Here is a 22,579-nt window from a genome sequence, read left to right as displayed (position 1 = left end):
GAAATTTCAATAATAAATAGCAAAATTATTTTCGTAATAAAACCATAATAGTGTTTTTGCATATAGCAAATTGTGATGAAAATGTTAATAAATAACTTGTATTGAGCATAACATATACCAATAATTTAACATATGAACATAATACATTAACATATGTATTGTTATTCATAGTTTAAACAGTATATGCGTATTAAAATGCATTGTATATATGCATAGATAAGATTCAATAATAGATTTAATATTCATGTGTGTGTGACATCTGAAATCCAGTGTAAGATAGACTTATCCTTATATATTCATAATAATGATAGCAATAACGTTTTCAATATTTTGTAAAACTTTATCAAGTTTATATTATAATTACATGTATATAATTAACTTGTATATTAAGCTACGTTAATTATAAAGACGCCTCCAGACGATATGGCCAACATTAGCAAATATCATATACATACATGACATACATAATTATTCATACTGAATATAATCAATATTCAGCGAATATGTGCAAAGTTGGCCTATACGTTGGTCATATTATCTCGAGGCGCCTTAACGCTAATGTAACGCATTTTAAAAATAACAAATAATTTAAGAAGAAAAATAGTATTAAAGAGAAACTTTTCTTATATTAGCGTAATGATTTAAGGAATTTATAATGGTATTGTCGATAGAATCAACAAAAACGAGTAGAGAAAAGGAACATTTGCATTTTTAAAAAATTCAATCTATGTTTGCAAAATCTTCACGGAATATTACATGTAATATGCACCAACGTTCGCTATTGGTTTTGTTGGCGCCTCTTTTCTTTTTTCTACTCTCTTTTAATATTGACTAAAATTGTCGACAGCATAAATTGCAAAAGTTATTTTATCTTCACATTTGCTTTTTACCAAAAATTTCAATCTTGTCTTCATTCTGCTTCAATACTTTTACAAAGAAAAGATTAACTTTATGAGAATTCTTTGCATTCACTGAAGATAGCTTACTAGTTCTATCACAAAGAAAGAAATTTAAATATCATACAAATATAATCGATAATAGAGTTTCGAATGTATTGTGATATTATTTTTATTATTACACATAATCATCATGTAATTACCGAAGATTTACGTAAACAATGATAATATGCTGAAGTATTTCAGAAATATGTTTTGATATTTGAAGTGAAGAAAATGTTTGAAACGATGTACCTTAGTGCCTCGGCAAGAAGGCGACAAGTGTCTCTCGAGGAGTATCTAGTGGAATGGTTTCAACAGATTCTTCTATAGAAAAATTGCATAGGAATTTTCATGCTTGACAAAATCTATTTTGCTCACAAAAAAATTGAAAAATATACTTTCTATATAATGTACTTTCTATATAAATAAAAGTGTACTTTCTATATAAACAGAATTATGAACTATTTAATGCTTCAAATGTCTATGAAAAATTAGCACAATTAACTTAAAAAAATATTCTCTGCTTTTTGGAAAATAATTTTTTGTTTTTAGAAAAATTCTGTATTTATTCTGTAATTCTGTAATTTATATTTATAAATTTTGTAATATAATTGTGCTGTAAAAGTCCACGTATTATCAGGCAGGAAATATTCTTTTGTGAGATAATCATTGATCAAAAATTGATTCAAAAAAAGTCTGAAAAAGAAGCATGATAACATTGTACTGTATAGTGAAAGCTTGTTCAAAATTGTGCATAAAAGCGCGGATGCAAACAGTGACCTATTTTCTCACAAAAATACATGACTTGATAGTGAGAACTGTTGCTGGGTGATGTGAAGAGAAAAAGAATCAAGTATATTATCGATCATGTATCTTGGCGAGATGATTTAGATTTACATTTTGTTTAGATTAAGATTTAATAATGAAACTTAATTGCATCTTTTCTCTTATTTTCTATCTTGATTATGATGATCTACGTTTAATCAAAGATTAATAATTAGTAATAATAAATCTTCTTCTAAATACAATTAGAATTTCCTATTCATTCAGTCATTCTATCTTCTCTTATATCATAAAATCGATCAAAGTTAGTGACTATATTACAATAACAGACATAAAGAACACATGAATATAAAATGCTTAAAATCTATGCTTAATCATGTTATAAGACGACCAAATCATCTAATAAAGCTAAATGTAAGATTGAATACAAGATGCTATATTATTGTTTAAATTAAAGTTAAATGAAAATATACTGGAAAAAGATTTCTTGAAGATCTAGCAACTACAGGCAATTGCAAGAATTGCAATTATTCTTTAATCAAATTTAATAAACTTATACTTTAATCAAGTTTAATAAACTTTAATTCTAATTTCAGACTTAATTGTCAATATATTATTAAGAAAAACGAATTTGTAAAAAAAAACGTTGTTTGATTAAAGTACAATGAGCTTTCTAAATAGTTTAAAGAATAAATTAATGAAGTTCCTGTGTGTAAACTTGCGCCAAGAAAATATCTACCTCCGTATATTCGCCAAATGGGAATCATTATTAAATGATTGATATAGACCGGACATGCGGTATTCCATGCTTAATGGGCGCGGGTTTTCCGGGTGTGTTAATGTTACCACACGCGGCAGCTATCCGACCTAAATGTAATTTACATTCCCTTCGGCCACTCAGAGTTCGTGTATTATTAAAAGCAACCAGTGGCGCATGTGGGATAATCACAATTACGCCATTTCGTAATGGCCCGGAAAATCATCCGTTAAATGTAAATGCGAACAAGACAATATTCGGTCAAGACGCGGAAGAAGTACTTAATTAAATGGAATGGACGAGATATATTCTCACCCTTCGCCTCGAAGAGAATCACTCTGCCCTTTGTGAACACACGTGATAAACTTTATACACCTTGCCACTATATTTTTGAAATATCTTAGATGGTGAAGTAGGACGACGAAGATGCAGAAGGAGAGGCAAGAGGAACAGCGAAACAGGGTAACTTTATTATAGGTCAAAGTGTGGAAAGTGCCTCCTTTATAGCAACATTCTCCAAAGAATCCTTGAAAATCGGAGTTGTCTCGCGGCGTCTTATCTTTACCGTAATTTAAGCGTCTATTTCGCTCTGTCATTTCTTTTTTTTTTTTAGATAAGTCTTTAATATAAATTTTAATATAAATAAATTTTTCATTTTCATCAACGACACTAGAAGAGTCTTTATCGAAATAATAAGAGCATAATGAATTAAAATATATTTTCAAAGTTAAGATAAATAACTGAATAAAATCTTATTTAGTTAAATGGATCTTGGTGCTCTTAATAATATTTCTACGTAAATTTTAAATTAAACATACATTTTCTAGTTTTATAAATTGCGCGCTGATTACTTAAAACGTAATTTTAAACTGCAGTTGGAATAGTAATATCATAAATTAAATTAATCATGAATTTTAATAATAATGACATTAATGAATATCTTAAAACACTGCAAAGAATTTACTGCAAAAATGTATTTAAAAATTTACATAGAAATACTGTATTAAGTATCCACTATAACTGAATAAAGTTTTATTCGTTTATTTGTTATTCATTTGACAGTTAATTTCCATGTATAATTGTTTAATTAATTTATGATTCGGAACTTCTCCGCAGAGTTCGGAGAAACTGCAGTATATGCAATGTCGCCCAAAACCGTGCAACGAGATTATCGATCTCATGCGATGATTAGCTTGTTGACTAGCAACCACGTTTGCGACAAAACAGAGTTCCATTGTTTTTTTTAGACAAATACGCGATGTACAAGGGCAGAGAGATACAGGAATGATAATAAACAAAAGATTCTCTGGAGAATCACGAGCACACGCGTAGCGCGAGCCACACCTGGATTTTACAACGAACTTGCATTTCATTAATGCATAATGAGTTAAAGGAAGTTGCGAAATGGTACGATCTTATCTTTCTAAATAAGAAAAAGGCAACGTGAACAGCGCAAGACGCCACTATCACACCTGCAGCTGTGAAACATAAAAAGAAAATAAATAGAAGAGACAAATTAAATCAAAAGTAATGTACAGTTTAACCAAGAAATATTAGGCACTTATATTTTTTCATTAATTTGAAATTTTTCCACCTAGACAGCTAGACATTTAATTATAAATAATAAATAATATCTAAGGATTAAATTAAAAAGTCAGATTTGATATTATAAAATTAGTGACGATTAGGTATAATATAATCTTTTACATTTAATCACATTAAAGATATTATACAAATATATCATAAATTTTCATGCTAATTCTTCATATCGTATCCTTAATCCTTCATTAAATCCTTTATTTTTTTTATTTTTTACAAAATAAAAATACAACGTAATTTATTTTAATTAAAAAATATTCTTAAAAATATTTATTATAATTGCTTGATTATAATTGCTAGAAAAAGATAACTGACAAAGCGATCAATTATATTATACTACTAATCACTTTTTCGCGATGTGATGTATTAGTAAATATTTAAATTAAAATTATTATGCGTTTTCAAATATCATTGAAATATCATTGAAAGGGATGAACATTCTACGAAAAATGTTTTTAAAAAGAAATGACAATACTAATAGATTATTATGTATCTTAACGCAAATACACTAGTACATATAAAGCTCTATAAAAATACATTGTATACATTATATACGTATTGCATATTCATACATAACACATGTAAATATGCATAGAGTTGAAATCGAATATTCCGTTTCTATTATCTAATATAATCTAATGTAATCTGTATCGTGTAATGGAAGCTGCATAAGATTTTGCCTTTGTTTCTATCGAAGAGAGATTATATGAAACATGTATACAGTGAGACCTTTGGAAAAGGTCGAAATATTACAGACGTAATAATTATGCAGAATAAAGCGAATAATAATTCAGTAATTGAAGTTAATTAAGAAAGCATGTTATGATGAAATCGCAATTTGCTTTCGCGTGCATTCTCTACAAAAATGATCTGTGATGGAAATTTCTATGTTTATAAACATTTGCGCGCGCGCACACACACACACACACACACACACACACACACAGTATTTGATTTATTTTAAAAATATGAATCTGTAAAGTTGTATTATGTATAATATTTATAGAAATCAATTTAATCATATAAACACATAAGATTAATTTTATTCTTAATAACTATTTATTATATTACTTAATATATATTTTATCAAAGAATAAACAATAAAAAAAGAATAAAGAATACATTAAATATATGAATATAATAATTCTCTTGTAAATCGAAAAACTTTCTTGCATAGTTCAGCATATTACACATTATACAAGTCTGACTTTTAAAATTTTTTTTCAATAGACAGTTCGATACGTCTGGCTTTTGCATAATTTCTTTAAACGGCACAGTCAATATCTACTATCCATTGTTATCTCTAGTCTCTTGGAAATCATATCATATTATCACCCCGGGACGAGCACGAATTGTTCGCATCTGAAAATTTCAATTTTCTTTTATAAAAGAAAAACAAGAATTTCTTTTTCAGAAGAAAAAAAACTTAAAACCATAAGCATGATAAAGTATCGTCTTATTCGAGGGTAGTCAAACGAAATAGAAGAAATAGATTTTTCTCTAAACAGAATTTATCTTCATCTACACCACATCTAACCATCTTCTTTACAGACACATAACCATAACAGAACAATGCTTACCTTTTTCCTCACCAATAGTAATCGACAGTAAATTCAAGGAAAGTGGGTCGACGCACAAAGTGAAAAGCTGGGTTTCCCTTAAATCTTCCCTCTGAAATCTCATCGGGCGTAAAATTCTGCGTATTGTTCGTGATAGGCGCGAAATTAAATTATGTGAAATGCACGTGAAACCACTCATTTTTTTAATAATCCTCCGCTCTACAGTCTTAATAAACAACTTGCTTATAAAAAAAATTTCTACGTGTTTCTCTTTTACTTTTATTATATAGACTGAAATCATGTTTGATTTTTACAATAAAATGTTGGAAAAAAGGGACGTTACAATTATTATTTTTTTGTAATATATATTATAATATTTTTATTATAATAATAATGATAAACATTGACATTAATCTTCTAATAACATATTACATACTATATTTAAATATAATTTAGGAATGGACAGTTCTCTGAAGAATCAATTCTTTCGTATCCGGAGTTTATTTTACATAATACTATTTTACGAAATACTTTTAGAATTAAAGTCATTTCATCGCTTTGTTTATGAAATATTAAACAAAGACAAATCGAGCTTCACGTGAGACATCCCGAAAGAGAAGAATCAACGCAAGACTGATCCCATTCCTAAATTAAATTAATTTTATATGTAAAGAATATGAGTTCAATTTGAGATTCAAACAGAGCAAATTTCCTCTACAGAAACATATAAAACGATTAAAAGAACAAATTTAAATGTCTATTCATACATCATCGCATCTTTCCCACAAAAAATCCAATTTTCTACCATAATGTACGTTTAATCGATTCATTTATATTCAACGTGCATTGAATGCACACTAAATGCGTATTAAATACATATTATCGGTATGGCTTTATAATACATTTTCTACATTTTTAAAACAATGCGTTTTCAAAACAGTGATATTCTGAGAAATTATTTTACATTTATCATGTACAATAGCGTAGATATTACCATATGAAGTACGATAAAAAGGTACGCAAGTATTCTTTTGCGTGCATCGCGCATGATGAATCGGTGAAATAAATCGATGAGAAACATTTCCTCGTTTCATTTTTCGTATCTCCCGTGTTCGTAAAAATAGCTGAGATCATATGGCGTTTTCCTTTTTCTTGCATACACGCGAAGCGATTCGTTTGACGTGATCCGTGACGTGAAAGTTCTACGTAAAACGCAATGTCGAACAAGCTACGCCGAACGCTTATAAAACGCAATTAGGCGCAACTAATAAAGCACTTCATATAACTGGTGCCTATGCACGATACGGCTCATAAATTATATGTTAACACGAGACTAATTTTCTTGTCATTTGATATACGAAATATATTCCGATAAATTAAACAATGTGAATACGCGAATAATAATTGCTATTAATAACCATGAATGTTGTAATATTAAATTTTTGATAATAATCTGCTTTTATGAAACAAAATTTGCAAAAAGCATAATTATTTTTGGAAAATGTTTTTTAACACTAGTAAATGTTTTCTAACACTGATAGGCATAAAAGTAGATAATTTTAATAAAAAAAAACCTTAAAAATATATTTGTTTTTTTCTGGTTTTTATATAATATTTTGCACCTTTATAAAATAAATATCATAAATTTTAAGGTTAATTAATTAAATTAAACTAATTTAATTATTAAAATAATCCACTAACATAAAACATTACATGATATCATATAGCAAAAGTAAAAAACGTCCGTCTAGCTGCTCCCTTCCCCCACCTTAACAAATTTTAATTAATTATATAATAATGCGCTATTTATGTGCTCTCAAAATGTACAAAAATTTTTTTTGCGGATTTTGAGAACGCATAAAAAGCGCATTATTATATAATTTATTCGTTAAGATTTGGTTAAGTGGAGGCCAGCTAGACAAACGTAAGTAAAAATTATATAAGAGCACTGCAAAATTTAATAATTAAAAAATATAGACATAGAATAATATTTTATAGTAATAATATATTACTTCTAAAAATTTATATAAATGCTAACGCTGATTTATTCAAATACAGGGTGGGCCATCTATTGGTACGTTTTTAAAAATGCGATCAAATGAGCATACATTGATATTTTTTATTAATTTTTTTTTTGTTGTGAAGCTAAAAGTATCCGCGTCAAGAATGAAAAACGATTTCGTTCATGTGGCTCCCTCTACTGGCCTTACAGTATGCCATTCGGTCACCCCAATTATTAATGACATTTTGGACTACCTCGGCGCCAATTTCACTCAAAACAGTCGTAATATAATGTCATCCACTAACATCCCTTTCTCACGAACTTTCCTCACCAATTTGCGTATAGCTCCTTCGGTGGGTGCTCTATCACGACCCATATTTCTTTTCAAAATTCGTACAGTTTCGGCGACACAGCACTGACTTTGAAAATAAGTTTTTAAAATTTCAAAACGCTCTTCAAGAGAAAACATGTTGTTTCGTGCCGCGGACGGTATGACTAATAAACTGTCAAAATTTCGGGTCTGTAGCTCGTTCGGTGTTGCCATACGACGAAATTCAAAAACGTACCAATAGATGGCCCACCCTGTATTTGAATATTTTACTCTTTTAAAACATTATAAATAATATACTAATATATATTAATGATGCTGACCTTCATCAAATATATGTTAATATCACAACAATCTGTGAAAAATGTTTCTACCTGATTTTAGCAGATATCACCCGTAACGACAATTTATTTCCGGAATATGGAACTGTCAATATGTCAAAATCATTAAAATCAAATGTTACAAGACAAGGTCATCCAGTATAGAAAAAGTATCTCTTAAAGGTATTTATTATATTATTTATTTAAAAGTGATATGCTCGTATTTATCGACAAATAAAATTTTGTATTTAAATAATTATTCCAAGTAATTGGATTTAGAAAAATATCAAATTTAATTTAATACATAAATAACAAAAAAATAATATTAAATGTAGTAATAGACATTTAATTGTGATTAAAAATCTCTTTTGAATTTCGTGATAAAATTGTAAAGCTTTTTCTTAATAAAAAGTATATATACTTTTATTAGTTACGAAATTTGAGACATTAAATTTTTTAAGAAAAAGTTATCGATTATTATTTGTGGATATTTGTGTAATAATAAAAATTAAATTCAAAGAGAGATATTGAAAAGAAAGAATATAAGTCTTTAAACAATAAATAATATAAAATAAAAATCTTTCTAATTATGTCTTTCTCTATAAATTTATTATAATTTGAATATAGATTAGATAAGATTAGATAAGAAAGAATGATTCGTTAATAATTGGCTATAATAAAAGAGAAAATATCGTGAGATGTCATTTATAAAAGGTCATGTATAAATCAAATTTTGTCCTTTCAATGGTTTCAAATATATTATATATTCCTCAAAAATTCTTATAAAGAATATTCAGGTCTCATTTCTGAATAAACGAATTTCAGTTAATTTTTAAAAAGCTTAATAATTTTATCAACAAAATAATTAACAAGGCAGAGAATCAGATATAGATAAGCAGAAATATGCATCATATTTCATATATACAAACGAGAACTGACAACAAATGAACCTCACTTGGTTCTATAAGTAAATAACTGAACTAGATTAATGCTAAATAATAGCTATCGTTGAGTAACTCTAGACCTTGATGGGACCTAAATCAAAAGCGGTAGGGTTACTGTTACTTGCAAAGTTTCAGTGTTCTGGTTAAAGTTATTACGGACATATTAATTACAGTAAACTACCGAGCAATATATGCGACACAACCTGATTTTATTGAGTTTTCGCGCAGAAGGGGGGAAGAAAATGAACAAGCTGACTATTTCGTCGACTCCACGAAACATCAATCGAGAATCGATCCACGCTCGCTAATAATGCACAACTGATACTACGGTCTTATGTGGATATACGTGAAACATTATTTCCCCGCGAATATGTAAACCGATTTAATGTCAGTCAAGGCCACTGTTAACCTTCGTCTACTTGTGTATCATCTATCTTGCACGCTCCTTTTGTCGCTTTTTTGATGCAGTGTTATTATTATATTCTATATTACGTTCATATCGAATGGATTATCTTATGCAAGTACGAAAATAAATCTCTCGAATTCGTGCTGAATTTTAAGTCGGAATATATGTTATCTTTAAATAGAAAAGGTGTATATTATTTTCCTTTGTAATTAAGAATTTCTTTATCCAATTCATTCTCGTTTTCACGCACAAAATTTAGTAATCGAATTATTATTTACTAAAACTTCATTTATCAATATATCAATTACTCACTATAGCTTCATTTTTTCTATGTTTATACGAATTCCAAAAATGTATAAAACTTTTATAAACAAGACAGAGAATCAAATACAGATAAGCAGAAATATGTATCATATTTCATATATACAAACGAGAACTGACACAAATGAACCTCACTTGGTTCTACAAGTAAATAACTGAACTAGATTAATGCTAAATAATGGCTATCGTTGAGTAACTCTAGACCTTGATAGGACCTAAATCAAAAGCGGTAGGGTTACTGTTACTTGCAAAGTTTCAAAGATATAAAGTTTAATATAAAGTTTAAAAGATAAAGTTTTAATGTTTATTAAATGCTATATTAAGTTTAAAAAATGTAATTAATTATAATTTCTTATTTCTAGCTAAAAGAAAATCTGTTTAAAATTCTAGAAAGAATCACAATCAAGTCACGCGAAAAAATATCGCCTACTTAATATTTTAATAAGTCACTTTTTTCTTATATTTTTTCTTTTTATATTTTGCTTTGTTTCCATAAAAGGAGCATTATCACGTTATCATCACGAATAAAAATTAAACTGATTAAACTTCGTTCAAAATAAAACAAAAGTTTTAGCAGGGCACTGTACAATATTTAAGGAAAAAAAGTCTCGCAAATCTATTTTAAATTTTCGCTAAACATATAGATAACAAAACTGCTTATGCAAATTAATTTTCACTGTAAAATTATTTCTTCACAAAGAAAAAAACATTGTTAACATAATAATCAAGAATTGTCTACAATAATTAACTAGATAAATGCAAATAAATAATTACATAAATCTTGAAAAAATTCAATAAATTTTTCAAATTTGAATGATGGCAAATTTCGCCTATTTTTTTGGACTTCGAATTTCAATTTTCTTTTTTTATGGCAAATAGTACTATTAGATGAAACATTAATCCCAGTAAATAAATTTCAAGATGAGCATAGGCACGATTCCGGAGATACAAAGAAGTGAAAACCCCGATCTGTGAGAGGCAAAGGGACTCACATTAAAAAAACACTCCAATCTGTGAGAGGCAAGGGAACTCACATCATTAAAAAATCATCCCGATCTGTGAAAGGCGGCGTGAAGTATCTTCAACTCCATCTATCTTTTCATGATAGACGAAAACTAAGATCATATTTGATCTTGAATCCGGCATAAAAAAATCCATAAGAAATGATATCACGGTTTCATTTCGATAAATATATTTTCTTGGTATGAACACTTGAAGAATTTCGTGTACTTTCATGAGTTATGAAGAAACCATCACTTTCATTTGTTCATATCTCTGGAACCGTGCCTATGCTCATCTTAAAATTTCTCTAGAATTAATGTTACATTATATAATACTATTTGACATAAAAAAAGTTTGAAATTCGAAGTCCAAAAAATGGGCGAAAAAACAGATCTTTTTGCCATCATTCTTTATTGAATTTTATTCTTGCTTTATTTAACAATCCAATTTAGTTCAACTTTAATTAATTAATTTTACAGAATTTCACAGTGAAAAAGAAAATATCTTAACTGAAAGTTACGTTTGAGACAGTGAGAAAGCTTTCCTCAAGATTAGAAGTAGCTACAATGATGCTGTTGATAGCAGTAAGTTTACAAAAGGAAATTTTCTCTAATAAAATAAATTGAGTCTAGACAAGAGAAAGAAAGATTTCAATTGCAATTTCAATTTCCGTGATAAATTCATGTAGTGCGATAATAATTTTCCTTTAATTTCTCTAAAAAAGAGTCTAATGTTTTCTAGAAACAACGTAATTATTCGAAAAAATTATTTAATTACTTTGAAAATATAATATTATTAAACTAGTCATAATTAATATCATATATTAAAGAACAGTATATAAAAAGAACGGTTTTGTTGAAGTATTTAAAAATTTAGTTGAACATACAGATCTGAAAATAATTTTATTGGACCATCCAAATAATTATGTAAAAAACTCAAACTGGTTGCTAAAATGTCAAAACATTTTGTAACATTGCTCACTACATTTGAGATTTCTACATAATTATTTTGATGGTTCAATAAAATTATTTTCAGATCTGAATTTAGTTAAATTTTTAGCTAGATTCAGGTATATCAGTAAAATTATTCTTTCCATGCATATTTACATATACACATACACACATATATATATATATATATATATATACATATTGCATATTTTATTAATATTAACAAATCAATAGATTAACAGTTCCAAATGTAACTAGAAAATAAATCAGAACAAATTACAAATTCAGAAGTGAAGATTAAATACAAAACTAGCTACTTTTTAGCAATGCTAATATTATAATAAACAAATATAAGAAAAGTTCACTAATGAATCGATCAATTTTTAATAGAAAACTAAATTTAACGTCCAATCTTGTTCAGTCATTGATACATCACACCTGTCGTATTTATCTATTTGACTGAAAAGTCAATATTTATCGTTATACAGAAAAAGTACCATAGATATTTAAAATTTAAAACTTATTAGATTGTCGCTCGCTTTTACTTTGTCTCTTTTTCCCCCGTATTGAGTTTCGCGTCAAAACAGCACGACACTTAACTCCCGACAGCAAAATCAAGAACGACATGATAATAACAACATGCATGCCGGGACGAATTATCGACTTTGCCGTTGACGTCAAAACCGACGGGAATTTAAGTTACGTGAGCTTCGCAAAATAATTACGGTCTATAATGGAATGATGCGCGGCTTAAATCGGCGCGTTTTCGCTGCCAGACTACCGGGGAGACATTTTAATGCTGATCTGACGTAGTATCGCCCTAGTTGTCGCGCTTATGCGGACGCTGGGTATCACCTACATCGCACACACGAGGCCGTATTCAAGTATATAAGTATACCTCGACGTGCAAACCGATGCACATACGTACAATAATGCGCAGCGACCCTTTTCCCGTAAGAGAATCGATACTATCGATCGCCCGAAATGTCGTAGAAATGCGTCGCAGAGATTAACCCTGGATGAGTGACGTGAGGGTGCGTGCGATGAACCGTATATGAGCAAATTATATTTTAGAATTCCCTGAACGGCATTAAAACGGGCAGCATTAAGCTTCCGTGAAACGTATTATGTTTTTCTTTCTCAATAGAATATTCATGCGTGCTTTTGACATTTCTAGAATCGATCGGAATTAAATCTTAAATTGTTTGAACTTTAATAATTCTTCTATTACTCATGCAAATCTAAAAATATAGATTTATGTAAAATTTTATGTTAATTTACTTGCAATTAATTTATCACATGTTTTTTAATTTTTTATTTTAAGAAAAACGTAAAGCTGCATATATTATTTTAATTTCATTGTAAATAACAAGATGACTTGCTACCAAATGCCAGACTGTCAGATGAAATGTCTTAATAACGTTTTAATGATGTTTTTATGTTAATAAAACATTGTTAAAATGTTACTTTGCTCTTTGGAAAATTGTGCTGTGTATAATTTTTAGATAGAACAATGTATGTTTATTTTAGAGAAATAAAAATATGTATTTTAGTAATAAAATTATTCAGTCCGAGTTATATCTGATACGTCTTAATTGTTTATTTATTGAAATGCAGTAGAGAAAATAAATAGTTGTATACATTGATGAAACGTTAAAGTAACTCAATTGTTTTTGCACTTTTATTTTTTTACGTATACATTATTTTTTGTTGTAAATACAAAATGTAATTCACTGTAATTCTGTTTATCCTGATAATCGAGGTATGAAATACTTACATACATGATGAAGGCGATCATCTCTGAGAGCACATAAACAAATTTTCGCATCGCTATTTTTCATATTTTTACATTAGGAGACACCTAGTAAGACTGTTATATTATGATTTATCTGACTTATTCGAGATGAGAAAAAAAATCGCCATTAATTAAATTCACATTACAGATTTGATGTAACAGAATATATCGGCGGAAAATAGGAAAAAAGACGATTTTAATAGGCAGTTCGATTTAAAAAAAAAAAGAAAAATGTTTGAAATGTTATAAAGACTTACGCAAGAATTTGATGCAATCACCACGTAAAGTGTATGTTGCTGATCAATTATGCTAATATTATTGTTTACTTAGACCTAATGATCCAGTAAGCCTTAGAATACTAATTCAATCGAATTTGATCGGTAAGTAAGCATCGAGTAATTATGCAAATATTCCAGTGCGAAAGAAAACACGTATGCGTGACATTACTTGTTACACATACGTGAAATACCACTACACGACTGTTGCATGTAGCACCTTTGTGTGTTATTCCCGAGAGAAACCCTATTAAAAGGAGTAGAACAATTGCTGTTTTACATTTATTTCTCTTACCATTTTATCAGATATTAGCGTTATTCACTATTTCTGAAATGAAAATAAAAAAGTGAATAAATAAAATATAAGGCACAAACACATTCCTGGCGAATAACAACGATTATACAACGTTGTGTTGAAAAATGCATTGAAACCAACATGAAGTGAGTAAACTTAAGTTATCGTGATTACAAGATTTGCTCGCTTTCACATAGCTCGCATGATTTGATTTAGATTTAGTGAGATGACAGAATGCGACATTCATAAACACAATATAAATAAATGATAAAGTTAAATAATCTCTTCAGTAAATTATGGTATACAGATAGGTATATTGATTTGTCGCATTGTGTTTAGTTTAATGCTGTCATAGTTACATCGAGTTTTCTAACTTATAACTACAACTGCAAATATTGTTATCAATTCACATATATAAAAATAAACTTAAACACATGGCAAAAATATGGCAAAAATATGGCCACACAAATAGTTTTGTGTATTTATCAAATTATTACTCAGGTAATAAGCTGACGATATTTGTTATTTTGACAATAAATAACTTTAGTTTATTACCTAAGTAATAACTATTATATATTAAAAAAAAGAAATTTTTTTTGTTACAAAACTTTTATAATATTTAATAAGATGCAACTGACACTCCAGAATTTGCATTTTTTGTAAATATAGTGTTACTCTAATGGTTTAATAACCACAACTTTGAGGCTAAACTTTTTTGTCTAAACTTTTTAATCTATAATTTAGTGTATTAAGTAAATTATGAAATTTTTTCCAAAATTACAAGCTCTTTTATTTACATAATAAGCAGAAAAGTTTTCTTTTCATCCTTTACGCAACCTCTATGCTTTGTTATTTAACTTATTCTCGTTATTATCTCATCTGATATGTGATGTATATAGTTTAAAGTCTTAAAGCGGAACGATTAATCCACGGCACGTTATGACATAAACTTAATACTGTAGATTGAAACGAAAGATCCTGTTGCTAATAACATATCGAAACAACAGTGAGTAATAGTTTCTTATATCTTATTCTTGACCAAATCATTTACTATGGGAGCAGAAAATTGACTGCTATAAATCATTCTACGCGCTAACGAGATTATAACGCGTCTCTTTTTGGAATTATATCATCATTGGATATTTCTCTTAAATTGATTTGTTATATACGTAGTTTGCAAATTACTTTGTTTTTCAAACCGTAAGATTACACCGACAAAACATTTCAAAAATATTACGTCCGTATACAAATAATCGAATTTAATTGAAACAATTATTCGCGATTGCGATTTATATTGCGTATTTTAACTGCGCTGATTGCGAATGTAAAAAAGCTTATTTAGAAAGAAATCAAAAGAAAGAGTTTCAAATTATCCATAAACAAATGATATCGTGTTGCCATTTGATAAAGTATCTTTTTGTAATAAATATACGTTTCAACTGTACAACTGCTATCATTTTGCAATTACTCGAAAAAGCTTTGTACTGTTTTATCTCACGAAACATCCAAAGCGTTTTAACTAATGCCATATAAAAAAGATACAATTGAAAATATATAAGATATCCTTTAATATTTTTAGAAAAATAATATTACAGAATATCTTATCTTCGATCTCTTCTTATGCGAGAATACAATTGCAGTTAAATTCAGCAAATAATTCTAGCTTACTATTGTTGTTTTCGATACGATTATGTGTAATAAATGATCAGCAGGTATATATGTAATGTAAGAGCTTTGTTCTGTCATAAAATCGTTCTCTTAAGTTGCGAATCAAGTGCTTGTAAGCCGACCTTTTTCCGAGTAGTGTAGAGCATTTGAAACCGATAAAACATTCCAAGAGACGTAGGATAAAGTGATTGAGCATAAGGAATTGGAAAGTTCAGTTGGCGAGATTTACGCTTTAAGATTGCGGGTTGAAGTGCCGGTGAACCTGGAAGCTTTTACGGTCCGCTACCAAAGTACACGTATATGCTACGTGAAACCGAAACATCTCCCACGTTTTACGCTGAAGTTAAACTCAACTCCAAACTCCGGATATTCGTGTTTTCCGTTGGAATCGGAAGAGGTTGCAAAAGGAATGTGTACTTTAATCCGTCTAGACTATATTTGTGCATCGGCGAGGAAATCTGTCGCATTTTATTCACGCAACGCTTGCTTTTTATCGCGCGAGTGGAAATGGAACGCTGCTGGTTGTTGTAGTTGCCCTGATTACTAGGGCGGCATGAGTACACAACAGTCTAACGAGATCGTTACATGAGTGTGCACTGCGCATTTCCTTTATAAATTAGAAAACAAATTAGGACAGGAATGATAACGTGATGAAATTAGACAAGACTATTTTTTCAAAAAAATTTAACTCGTTTCACATGCATATAATGCAAAGCCTATAGGCACGACATTGCCTCGAGATACAACTCTGTTACACTGTTTTCACGAAACAGATCAAAGTTTTCGCACGGCTTTGGTGCGATGTAATGAGCATGCAAAGCACCCGAAGAAGAAATCAGAAAAATGGAACAACTGCAACGGCTTCGAGAACGCGTCGCGTCAAAATGTTTCCGGAAATATTATGCTCTCGAAACGATCTGAAAACTCACAATCCCAAAATCGATGGCACGAAGAGGGCTTCAATCGTGAAAATGTATTATTATATTTCCAAATCCAGATATATATTCTCTTTGATATTTGTTCATACATTTCTGAATATTATTCTACAATATTTATCAGGATTTCATATACCGTCGCATATTTTGAGAGATATTTCTGTATTATGATTACATTTTGTAATAATGAATAGATAACATTTTATATTTCTATTTTCAATTTCAAACTTTAAATTTGTTAATATTTATATTCTGACATTTATACCTACACGTGGAATGTCTATTTCAAATGTACTAAACAAATTCTGTGAAGCAATTTACTGTACTATAAATTACTTTTACATTTTAATGTCATATTTTTTCCCTTATTTCTCTTTCTTTAAATATATTATTGTAATATGTATCTATTTTAAATCCACACATTTTACACGGAAAGAACGATTTTGTAGAAAAATTTAAAATTTTACCGGATATGGATGTAGAAGTTAATTCTATTGAAAACTGAAATGATTACTGAAATATCAACATTTTTGCAGCAGAATTTTTCCAACATAATTATTTTTGGTCCGATATACAATTATTTTCAAATTTATATCCAGCAAAATTTTAGAGTTCTCAGCAAAATTTTGTTTTTTCCGTATAATTTTATCACATTATTGTCTATTTTTCATTTGTAAGGCATTTTCATGTATTTATATTTATTTTAAAACATATTAAATAAAGCGGAATGCTTTCAACATTCGATCAGAGAATAAAAATTTTGTTCGATTCGTTCGAACAATCTTGATGTAATGAAGTATCGCGATAATAGAATCGAAAAGGGACTTTATCGCAAATTTACCAACAACAGTGCACATGTGCCCACATTTAGGAACATTGACTATGTTTAAAGGCACTAAACCGCAACGCGTGGGTGAGTCTGCGACGTTATTTAAATTTTCAATCTTGAAAATTCTCTCTTCTACGGAATAAACTTCATGTTACAAAGGTATATTAAAATTGTTTTAAGACTTCGCAATCATCATTATTACGAAAAATCTTGTTAATTCATAAAATCATCGTAGAAATGAATTTAAAAAAAGATTGTTTTATAAAAATGTTTTATAAAAAAATGTTTTATAAGTTGAATTAATTATTTGTTATACACACATACATAGATACAAAATTAATTGTATTAAAGTTTATTATATTTGTATATTTTAATTGTATTACTTTTTATATCAAAGAAGAATCCTTTTAATTGCGACTATTTCAATCCAGTAATCTTGCTATTTAATTTAAGCGAAAATTGCTAAAACAGAAACAACAAAATAAGTTTAATTGAGAATAATTTATGCTTTGAAAACGTGATTAAAAGTACGAATAAAATTAAAGTGCTACATTGTTTGATGATCTGGACCCAATGTGGTATTTCACTAAAGATTCAATACGAAAATACGATAATATTTTTAACAGCGTACTGAGTTTATTTGTTTTCTAATGCAATCAATCGAGATAATTCTATCGATTCCAGTTCTCGGTATTAGAGAGTATAAAAGTGCACTATTATAAAACGAAACCATCGCAAAGCGCCTAATCTAATTTACCTGGTAAAGTTAAGTTGCGCTTTTTCTGTATACTTACGTGCTTCATATGCATGAAACAGGAATTTATATAACTCACATGCAAAAAGATTGGAATATCGTTGAGCTAATTATAAATACAATGGATTCGCGAACCGATCGTATCGTGCCTAAGATTAATAACATGCAAGTTAGTTATGTAATATATATTAGTCCATTGCAATACGATCAAATTAAGTATTTTGGTACATCGTGTAAAATATATTGCTGATAACAACTGCGTTAAAAATATTTATTTGTATATTGAAAGAACAATTTGACTCTGAAGTATTAAAAAATTTAGGTATAAATACAGATGAAAATAACTTTCTGGATTATTAAAATAATTATGTAGGAAACTCAATCACAATGAGCAAACAAGTTTTAACATTCTAGTAACCAGTTTAAATGTTCTATATTAACTATTTTAATAGTCCAACAAAATTTATTTTTAGATCTATTCTAGCTGAATTTTTACATACTGCAGCAAAATCGTTATTTCCATATATTTATCGATCAAAAATTAGACAAAATCTGAGAAAACTCTAATTTATTCATAATTTCATCATTTTTACCAGACTATCGAAATTTAATTATAAACGAATGAGATATTTAACACTTCAGGTCGTGTTAATAAGCACGGAAAGAACGATTTTGCTCAAGTATTTAAAAATTTCAGCAGATACAAACCCGAGAATAACTTTGTTAGACTATTAAAATAATTATATAAGAAATTCGAACATGAAGGACAATGCTACAAAAAGTTTGGACATTTTAGCAACTAACTTGAGCATTCTGCATAATTATTTTAATGATTCCAATAAAATTACTTTCTCATCTACATATATCTAGCTAAATTTTTAAATATTTCAAGCAAACCGATCTTTTCATGCACACTTAGTCACTTATTATTCATGACTATATAAGAATAAATTTTCAAAGTTATACTCTAAGTATGTTAAAATTCTACTATTGCTCAGAGATTGCGACGTCGGCTCCATTTCGCACGATTCGTTCGCCTCAGACTTTTATTATATGGTAGCCAATTTTACGAAGTTAATTGAGTTTGTAAACGCTCGCAGTGAGGCGATCCATAAGATATTCAGCGCGCGAATGTGTTTCATATCGTCCCGCCGGCAATTTTACTGGCGTGTTTAATAAACGACGGTTCATCCTCGGACATTGGTCTTGCAAATAGTTCAGATTGTAGCATCCTTCGTGATGCAGTAGGCACGGATATGTATTGACATGCAATGAATCATTACTGCCGACTCGTGCCGAGCTATTTACGCCCGAGGTGCGCTTTCAATTAGGCCATCGATAAAATCGCGCAACCTGTATTATCCTCACGAGCGTCATACGCGATAGAGAAAAACATTAGCCGTGAAATGCGCGCGTAATAAATTAATATTTGCGGTGAAGGCATCGATCGTACTCGCATGGGCGGCTCGCCTGGTGATCGCGGACATAATATTTATTAAATGTAGCAATAGAATTTGCATCTCGCGTGAGTAAAACTTGAATACCGATGGTGTAATAGAATTCTTGAGCAACGCCCGCAGGTGGTATCTCCGACCGCGTATTCTTTTGAACATGAAAATAAATGCGCGCTTTATAATTAAGAAAAGTCATGCTTAATTCAATAATTAAAGAAATATGATGAATTTAATAATATTTAAAGAGAAAAGATTTTAAAATAACGACTTAGCAACATTAGTATGATATATTAGTTAATTAAAATTTATTAATTAAAAATATTTTAAGGTAGGTATATTAATTAAAATGTATTAATTGCTTTCCGTTAGAAAAATTAATGTTAATCAGTATTTTGAAATATAACATTATTTTGTGCATAATTCTTATCTCTAAATTTACAGTAATGAATAATACAGTAATGAAAGAAACGTATGATTGATCAGAGATGTCATGTGTGTAATGATACTCGAATCATTTCACTAAATATTATAAAATATTTAATAATATGGAATTTGTATGCGGAAGCATGAAATTCATATAAAATTTCAGTTATCCATAACAAGAAATAATTAAAATATTTACAATAAATCAAGTTCTCATTTGTTATATGCACATGAAAGAAAACAAAATTACATCCTTTATTTATTGTTCATAATATACTTTCGCTATGAAATATTAAAATCTGCAGACAATTTCATAATTGATATAACACGTAATTTGATTAAAGTTTTATATCACTCTGAATTACTTGATAAATTACTGAGAGATAAATTACTTTCTCTTGAGATTGTATTTCATTTTCATATATATTTGGACTTACTGATTTAGCTCATGATGTATCATGAACAAATGTAATTTATCAATATATCGAAACGAAAAAAGAAATTTTATACCTATTACGATACGCACAGAGTAAGTAACTTAATCGTGACAATTTTACGTACTTTTATCATAATATACCTGGTGGGTAAGAAGAGAAAAAAAGGCAACACATCTTGACTGCGATATGGTACCCGACTATAACTGTGAAAAGTCACGTTTGACCTTATCAGCCTACATAAAAAGCTCGTAATTTAGGTAAATGACAATCGATAGCTATTCCAAGGCACGTGCTAACATAAGTGCACACTTTGACAAATAGTAACGTATTATATGGAAAATGTATAACGTATGAACGTCAGAACGTTCGTGTTTGCAAGACCTTATCACATACGGACGGCTTATGATTGACTTTTCTGACCTCCAAATCTACCAGCGCCTTCGGAAATACTTAAATTTTTATTCTGCTCGTTAAGTACTTATCATGATTATGTATATGAAGCAATAAGATTGCTTCTAAAGATAAGAAACGAGATGAGACATTAATGTTATAATCAATTTCTATTTTATACTTCATCCTTCTAGTTTCGAAGTAATATTGTAGAAACAGTAATATTCAAAAACGTATTTTTGAAATAATTTATACCGACATTATAGCAACTACACACGCAAATTATTTTAATTTAAATTGTTTGTAATTACGAAAATGGATTGTTTTATAAAAAGAAAATTTCTTTATACAATGATATCAAGTTTTGATAATCAATTTTGAAATATATATGTATATATGATCAATAATAAAAGAGATGTTTTTATATACAATATAAGAATGCAGGCTTTTAATTTTTGAATAATAGAAAAAGGGAACGACCACTTTCATATAATTGCAGACACAAAAAGCATATCAAAAGAATATTAAAGTTAACTCTCACAGGACATCGATCATGACATTTTCTGCTGAATTAACTGTTTCTGTAAAATTTGATTTAAAGTTATGGCTGTACGATGGTAGGTTTTCTAGAAAAGTTGCTCACCTTCGATATAACGAAATCCCGATGGAGAAGGATCCCTTTTGATGTCACCGAAGAAAATCCCGCGGGATACACGGGAAAAATGTGAACGAAGAAAAATGAAAAGCGTTTTGAGATTTACCCGACGATGAACGTGATTCTTCGATCGTGCACTCAATCACTACATATCCTTCCACCTGCGAATAAAGGTCAGTGATTCGTCCAGTTATCGGAAATTTGCACCGCGTTACCTCGCGTTATTCATGTTCTCTCATAAATTTTTTTCAGGCATTCTCGCGAATGGTGAAAATGTCTATAAGCGAATCGTGATAATCACAAGCACTTTCGTTTGTCTATTATCAAATATTTGCATTCATGTGCAACACGAACGCGAATGGTATAAGATCTACACAGAAAATTGCAGAAGCAAGATCTAAATTGTAAAAATAATTGTCTATAAGCGCTCATTATAATGATTGTAAAATAGAACCATATTTTTTTCCTGATAAAATTTTGATAATAGCCTCAAATACATTTTTACTTAAACATTAAATTCTTAAATATATTTTTAAAAATTATGAAAATTCTGCAATTATATGAAAAGAATAATTTTGGTGCAACCAGTTTGACATTTTATTATTTTAATGGTAACAAAATTATTTTTAATTTATACTTAGCTGATTTTTAGATGCTAAAGCAAAATTATCCTTTTCATACATATAGATAAGAATATATCAAAAATAGGTTCAGAAAGAATTAAATATGTTTCAAATGTCTATTAAATACATAAATAATC

At 29.0% G+C, this 22,579-nt stretch overlaps 1 protein-coding gene across 10 annotated transcripts in view; it reads right to left on the bottom strand.

The window, feature by feature from the left end:
* LOC105153894 (uncharacterized) overlaps positions 1-22,579 on the bottom strand; it is a 125,718-nt gene that overhangs the window by 68,799 nt on the left and 34,340 nt on the right. For 5 of the 10 annotated variants that reach the window (XM_087408410.1, XM_087408399.1, XM_087408409.1 and 2 more), the window contains exon 2: positions 21,808-22,216. The exons of 1 other annotated variant lie outside the window; for it this stretch is intronic. The gene's annotated coding sequence lies outside the window, so the exon portion shown is untranslated. The remainder of the gene's footprint in view (positions 1-21,807; positions 22,217-22,579) is intronic. 4 more of the 10 variants (XM_087408400.1, XM_087408404.1, XM_087408401.1 and 1 more) reach the window with 2 other exon arrangements.

This window comes from Acromyrmex echinatior, chromosome 8 (assembly GCF_024713525.1).
Source record: "Acromyrmex echinatior isolate Ae372 chromosome 8, ASM2471352v2, whole genome shotgun sequence".
NCBI classification, from domain to species: Eukaryota; Metazoa; Arthropoda; class Insecta; order Hymenoptera; family Formicidae; genus Acromyrmex; species Acromyrmex echinatior.
The sequence above is the reverse complement of the archived record's forward strand: the minus strand, read 5'-3'. Positions and strand labels throughout refer to the sequence as shown.